General features: G+C 45.7%; 1 protein-coding gene across 1 annotated transcript in view; it reads right to left on the bottom strand.

Annotated features, from left to right (window-relative positions):
* The window catches only part of npr1a (natriuretic peptide receptor 1a), a 60,853-nt gene that overhangs the window by 23,162 nt on the left and 30,191 nt on the right, over nt 1-7,500 (bottom strand). The window lies entirely within an intron of this gene.

The following is a 7,500-nucleotide window of genomic DNA, read 5'->3' as shown; positions in this document are numbered from 1 at the left end:
ACCGTGAGGCCATCGGAAGCGTACCCAATTTGTGTGGGCTGTAATTCCATGTGAGGGACCCCCAGGATTGGTGACCCCAATGTGAGGGACCCCAATGATGGGTGAAGCATAGATGATGGGGCACACTGGATGGGAGAGGTCTGGTGGGCAGTTACACAAGGGACACAATGAGTGTCCCGAAGGGGAAGGCAGTGTGATGTAGTGACCATCTTTAGGGTTGTTGTGGGTGTGTTCTGGCTGTCACGCCAACGAGCCTGGCTCTTTGGTGTAGTGGTCAGAGCCCCAGTGTACTACCCCAGAAGGCCCGGGTTCGAGTCCCGGCTGGCCATCTCTACACCCCTTCGCTACAGCCCCCCATTTGCCAGAGGCCTCAAATTGGCCAATGGGTGAACAAAAAAATAATAGATAATAAAAATCTGCAATATCTACACACTCTCTAGCATTGTGTTTTGGGAACGTTTTTGAAAAGCAGTAGAACATGTGTTTGAACTTTTGGTGCACATGCCCCCCCCACGCCCCAACAGTTATCATTTGTGGTAGTCAACCTCTCAGTCGGTATGGGAACTTGATGATTCCCATTATAATTATAAATTGACAGACTGTGATGGTGTGTGTGTGTGTGTGTGTGTGTGTGTGTGTGTGTGTGTGTGTGTGTGTGTGTGTGTGTGTGTGTGTGTGTGTGTGTGTGTGTGTGTGTGTGTGTGTGTGTGTGTGTGTGTGTGTGTGTGTGTGTGTGTGTTGAAGTCCATGGGCGGACAAACTGGATCGAGGGAGTACAAAATCCTGCCAGATACAGTGTGTCCCGCAGGAAATCGCTCAGGTGTCAAGGTGGTGAGTCTTGGGGCCGATGGTGGCGTGCGAAGGGGGATGCTTGTGGTGTTGCAGCACGGTGAACATGTTGTCTACTATTAATATTAGGATCTTCCTTCTACCTCCCTCACAACATAGCTCATCAATCTGGCAGAAGAGGTGTGCTATCGAGAATCAGCTGTTTCAAGACATGGCTCACAATGTGTTTATGTTTTTAGGAGTGTGTCAAATTCATCCCAGTTGCCAGGTGTATTATATATCATACGACGGTAAAGGATTAACGTCCACAATAATGTACAAGTAGGTTATCTCACAAAAAACGAAAGTGTCCAATGTAAAACAAGTGTGCAGCGTTGCATGTTTGGTGAAGTGCTCAAAATCCAGAACATGTGTTTGTACTTTTGGAAGGACCATGTTTTTTTTCTTTCAACCATTACCATCCGTGCTCAGTCTACCAGCCATTTGGAGAACCTGTTGATCCCCATTACAGCAATGATAAGCTGACCGATTGAGATCTGGTGGTCAGTGTGTGTGTGTGTATACAAGTGTGTCCACAGGGCATGGTCAGAGAAATGGGGACGGAGGCCTCTTAACCTCACTGTGAGTGGTCAAACATGTCTTCTCAGCATGTGGCGTGTACAGTACAGTGCTGCAGTACACTGATTGGTCTACAGAGGCATTGTGGGTAACTGGGGGTCATGGGAAGGGTACGTGGGTGCGGATGAACTGTGGACTCCGTACGGCAGGAGGACCAGGGCGGGGGTGTGGGAAACGTTTCCTCAACAGGAAGACCTGGTGCATCATGGGAAAAAGCCAGGTTAGAACTCCGAATCAGATGCGTATCTCCAAACCCACGAATGTCCTGATTCACACAGATGGTGATGAAGTCTCCAGAGACGAAAGAGTACATGGGAGAGAGCCTGCTGAGATAACATACACACTAGGGCTGTAACGATGCACTCAGCTCACGATTCAGTTCGTATCACGATCTTTGACCAATAGTTCGATACACCCCAAGATTTTTAAAATGTATCTGTTTTTAAATGAATTGATTTGCATACATTATAAAGAAAAATTATGAATAAAAACTATTTAAAAAGTAGCAGATTTGAAACTTGGAAGCACTATCGCATCATATCATATGGACTTGTTCTGGACTGAAGGGGAGCAGGACTATGACAGGGCTCATCACGATACTGTCTTCTTGTACCGTGATCCAGTATTGTGACAGTGTATCACGTTTTTTTCGGTTCGATACAATAACGTCACAGCCCTAATGCACACACTTACACACCCCTTAGAGTGTGTTACCATTACAATAACACAACCACTACCAGTGTATTAACATTAGGGAGCTCTACAGTCCCCCAGGTGGAGGCTCATGATCAGGTCAAGAGAGGACATTGGGAGGCGTATGATGAGGTAAAGGGGGCAAAAAGTTGCTCAAAAACCACTGGACAAACACACCCACTATCAGTGCAAAGGGACACTGTGTGAGATTTTTAGTTGTTTATTTCCAGAATTCATGCTGCCCATTCAATAATGTTATCTTTTTCATGGATACTTACCACCAGCATCAAATTCTAAGTATTCATTATGACTGGAAAAAATGCACTTTTCATACATGAAAAGGGGGATCTTCTCCATGGTCCGCCATTTTGAATTTCCAAAAATAGCCATTTTTAGCTGCAAAAAAGACTCTACTTGGACCATACTAGAAAATATTTGTTTAGTACTTAGTAAACTTTAATGTGAAGATCAAATGTGGCAATAGGCAGCCCAGTTTCAATGAGCAGCATAGTTGCAGTACCTTTTTTGACCATTTCCTGCACAGTGTCCCTTTAATGTTCCACTAACCTTAATCCTAACTCACCACTAATGTCCTGCTTCCGTTGTAATTCCAGTGTGCAACATTTAGACAGACTGGGCATTCTGAATCTGAATTTCTTGGGGTTTTTTTCCATACTGAATTAACTATTCAGGACAAAGTCCCCTATTTCCACCTCCGTGACATACAGTAGTCCACGTTACACTATTTCGACAACCATGCATATATAGCAGCACAGTAAGGTCCGCATCCCTACAACAGTAACCGCAGAGATACACCAGCGGCGACGCGATTCAAGCGACAGAGTGTAGCAGCAAGCGATACGAGAGATTGAGGAGACTAGAGTATGTCCGTACAGGCAGAAGGCAAAGCATTCAAGCATTCCCATTGGCTGTGGTCACTGACCTCTATACAGTCATTGGCTGTCGCGGCTTGTCGCCGAACCGCGTCATAGAAAGTTGAAAAGATTTCAACTTCAAATTGTCGCGCTCGTCGCGCAAATCGCTCTAGTCTCCAGAATCGCTTTTGTCTCTCGACTCAATACAAAGTCAATTACTTCCGTCGCTCGACTCGCTCAGATCGCCGCTGGTGTATTTCTGCGGTTACACCGTGCCCTGGGTAAGTCACCCTTGCGGCAGCATAATCATCACACTACACTGTAGAAAGCTGCTGCTCCAGCTCTGTGAGAAAATGCAACCTGCTGCAATTCCTGCACGATGGGGCTGACTTAAGACATCTCACATCCTTCCAGTTGCTAATGTTGCCGTTTTGTCTGTAGCCTATATGCATCCTCCTCAGGCACCCAGGGAGACAAACGGGCCTGGCCCAGGGCAATGAAGGGGCAGAATTGGGACCCGCATGACATAATATATATTGAGAGGGGGGTCCTTTCCAAATTATTTTGCCCTGGGCCTAGTCAAAGCTGTCAGCGTGCCTGGCATCCTCCAGATATGACTTGCTGGCTTTGTCAATAGAGGTGAGGCGGTCCAAGCTGCATGGGTGGGTGAAATATAATGCCACAGCACGGAGAATGCTCTTTGTGATATGAGGCTGCATGCAGACACAGGGCTACGCTGGAGATGTCCTGGAAGTCCATGACTGAGGTACCCTGAGCATGGTACCGTCCCGCTGCACTGCTCCCTTGGGTCGCCATTGGGGGCTGCCCCCTTGCACGGGTGAGGTATAAACGCAATTTTGTTGTGTGCAGACAGTGAAGACTTGTGTGCTGTGGAGTGCTGTGTCACAATGACAATGGGAGTTGGAGTTTCCCAATCGGGCTTTAAGTATAGACCTAGGCCAATGGCAGCTCCTGGTTGCCACACGGCGTGGCAGATTGCGCAACCATTCATTACACTTTGCTGCCACTCTCATCGAAGTTGACTCCCTGAATTGGAACGACCTTGGCATCTCAGGATTAGCTGCCAAACCCTTAGGCTACAGCTTTTTTTTCTAAATAATGAAATGACATTGTTAATATACAAAAGTTTCCACATGAAACCATACGTAACTCATTTATCTGTGTTGTCATGGAAACCTTTGTATGTTTGTCTCCATCTTATACGGTATGAGTCTGTTAAATGCCAGACATTTTTTTCATAAGTGACACACTAGGCAAAGCACTGGTGTGTTACAAGTGACAGCTAAGAAGATTCTAATGTAGTCAGTAGCAGAAGAATTAGACCTTAAAGGTACACTGTGCAGGAAATGGTCAAAAAAGGTACTGCAACAATTCTGTTTATTGAAACTGGGTTGCCTATTGCCAAATGTGATCTTTTCATGACAGTTTACTGAGTAATAAACTAATATTCTGGAAATAAACAACTAAAAATCTTACACAGTGTACCTTTAACTATATGTCAACGTGCCTACTTCCTAGAAAATTGGCCCCTGCAAAAATGTGTCCATGGCCTAATGTCTAATCCGGCGGCTGTGATGATTTAGATGTACTCTAAATAGCAGACATTGACAGGATATGGCAACATGACAAAAAATGGATACGCCATTAGTAACACAGGGTACCTGGGAGAGAGAGAGACAGAGAGAGAGAGAGAGAGAGAGACAGAGAGAGAGAGAGAGAGAGAGAGAAAGAGAGAGAGAGAGAGAGAGAGAGAGAGAGAGAGAGAGAGAGAGAGAGAGAGAGAGAGAGAGAGAGAGATGTACTATATAAAGGTAAATGGAGAGTGAAAAATAAAGAAACAGAGAAATCGGGATACAGAGACATAGTGATGGAGAGAGGCAGGGAGAGGGGCAGAAATAGATTGACGGAAGGAGATAGACTGATAAATTATGTATTGCTCCAACTTCCTGGAGAATCCCTGGTCTAATGAGTTGACTGTAACAACACGACTAGTAATGGAAAAAATGGGATAGCTGATTTGTTAACACAGCAGGCCTACTTTTAGTTTAGATTTAGTCCAGGTGTTCTCAAAGTGTGGTCCAGGAACTACTGGTGGGTCACAAGAGGACAATGGGATTTCTACAAATGTAGTCAGTATTTCCAGGACAAACTATATTTATAACATTGATAGAAGTCTTCCACCACTACTTCCACTACAGTAAGACAGGCCAGTACTTTATCTACAGTATATGTATGCAATGCATCTGAATTTGCAGAATTTGGACAAATTTGGGCACTGGATGACAACATACTGTATACTGTGACAAATGTACAGGTGGTGGTGAAAAAAAGAATAATCAGAGAAACAAAAAGAGAAAGAGAAACAGAGAGAAACATAGAGAAACAGAGAGGAAGGCAGAAAGACAATGACACCCAAAGGAAAAAGAGAGATAGAGAGAGAGAAAATTATGAACATGGAGAAAGTGATACACACACACACACACACACACACACACACACACACACACACACACACACACACACACACACACACACACACACACACACGCACACAAACACACAGACACACAGACACACACACACACACACACACACACACACACACACACACACACACACACACACACACACACACAGAAAGAGAGAGGGGGAGAGAGAGAGAGAGAGAGAGAGAGAGAGAGAGAGAGAGAGAGAGAGAGGGAGTGAGAGAGATATAAATAATTGATTACATCAATGTGACTCAGAGCTGCCATAACCATCAGATTAGCCAAACGACACGCGTAAACAAAGAGCCAGCCTGCCAGGGAACAACACCAGGTGCCCATCCACACACAGACACACACACACACACACACACACACACACGCACGCACGCGCGCGCGCACGCACACACACACACACACACACACACACACACACACACACACACACACACACACACACACACACACACACACACACACACACACACACACACACACACGTCACAGATCCCCTATCCACAGTACACAGGAAGCATGTCCATCAATAACAGCCAGACATAAAGGATGTGGCAACACAACGCACACACACACACACACACACACACACAGACACACACACCGCCCAATCCACAGGCCACAGGAAGCGTGTCCATCAAAAGGGAAGCGACACGCGTGCGTGCGTGCGTGCGTGCGTGCGTGCGTGCGTCCACTGCGTGCGTACATGCATGCAGAGACCACAGCTGTAGTTTGGAGTTGCAGCTCCTCTGGTTGCCACAGAGACCAGTTTTGATTGACAGCAGGGAACCAATTCCATTTCCTGCTGTGAAGCGAGCAGCAGTGAGACATGAGAGTGAAAGGGGGAGAGAAAGAGCCTCTTAAAGAGATGAGGCGTTTTTGGGGGAGTAATCCCCAGGGGAGAGAGAGTGCACGTCAATAACTAGCTGTAGGGTTTGTATTACGATTTTTGACCTACAGTTCAATACAACCCACGATTTCTGATATAGGCCTATATATTTCATTTCAACCTTGGAGGCACTTTTGCAATGCATCACATGGTTGTTTTTGAACTGTAGGATAACAAAACTTTGAAAGGGCGTATCACGATACTGCCTCCCTGCATCACGATACAGTATCGTAACTCTGAGTATAACGATTTCTCGGTTTGATACAATATCGTTACAGCCCTACTAGCTAGACATAAAGTCTGTGGCAATACACAACACATTCACACGCATGCGCAAATACAGACACACACACACTCACTTACACATACACAAGTACAAACATTTGCAAGGCACACATGCAAACACACACAGGCCTATCATGAGGAGAAACGCAAAGCAGAGGCCCTTCTGTATCAGATATTACGACAACCCACACACGCACACACACACACACAAACGCGCACACACACGCGCACACACACACACACACACACACACACACACACACACACACACACGCACACACACAAATACACACACATGCACACACAAATACACACACACACACGCACACACACACACACAAACGCGCACACACACGCGCACACACACACACACGGCACGGCAGTCTCAGATAGTAGCCTAGCAGGAAACAGAAATGTCTAATTCTGGAAGACAGGAACTTATGCTGGACATATGATATGATGCGATCCTATTGAACATGGGAGCATTCATACATGGACAGACACATGAGACTATGATGCATACTAACTCACACACACACCAGTGGACATTGCAGCACACCAAATCACAGCATGGCACATGACACATGATACGGATACAGTCTGACCAACAGGGGAAAAAAGACCACCCTGTAGCCTAGTGAATAAAATAAAATAAAATATTAGTCTGTAATAAGTCTTGGTTAACAGAGCGGAGGGCTGGTCATGGTTCAGACTCTAAAATCCATTATCCAAAGATCCAACCAGAGAGGGACCAAAATGTGCGTTGTGATTAGGGCCTGTTGTGGTAACCTTACATGGACCCAGGGCCAGACCAACTCGACAGGCAAATATA

Source organism: Engraulis encrasicolus, chromosome 20, assembly GCF_034702125.1.
Source record: "Engraulis encrasicolus isolate BLACKSEA-1 chromosome 20, IST_EnEncr_1.0, whole genome shotgun sequence".
Taxonomy (NCBI): domain Eukaryota; kingdom Metazoa; phylum Chordata; class Actinopteri; order Clupeiformes; family Engraulidae; genus Engraulis; species Engraulis encrasicolus.
Note: the sequence above shows the minus strand (reverse complement) of the source record. Positions and strands in the feature narration are given on the sequence as shown.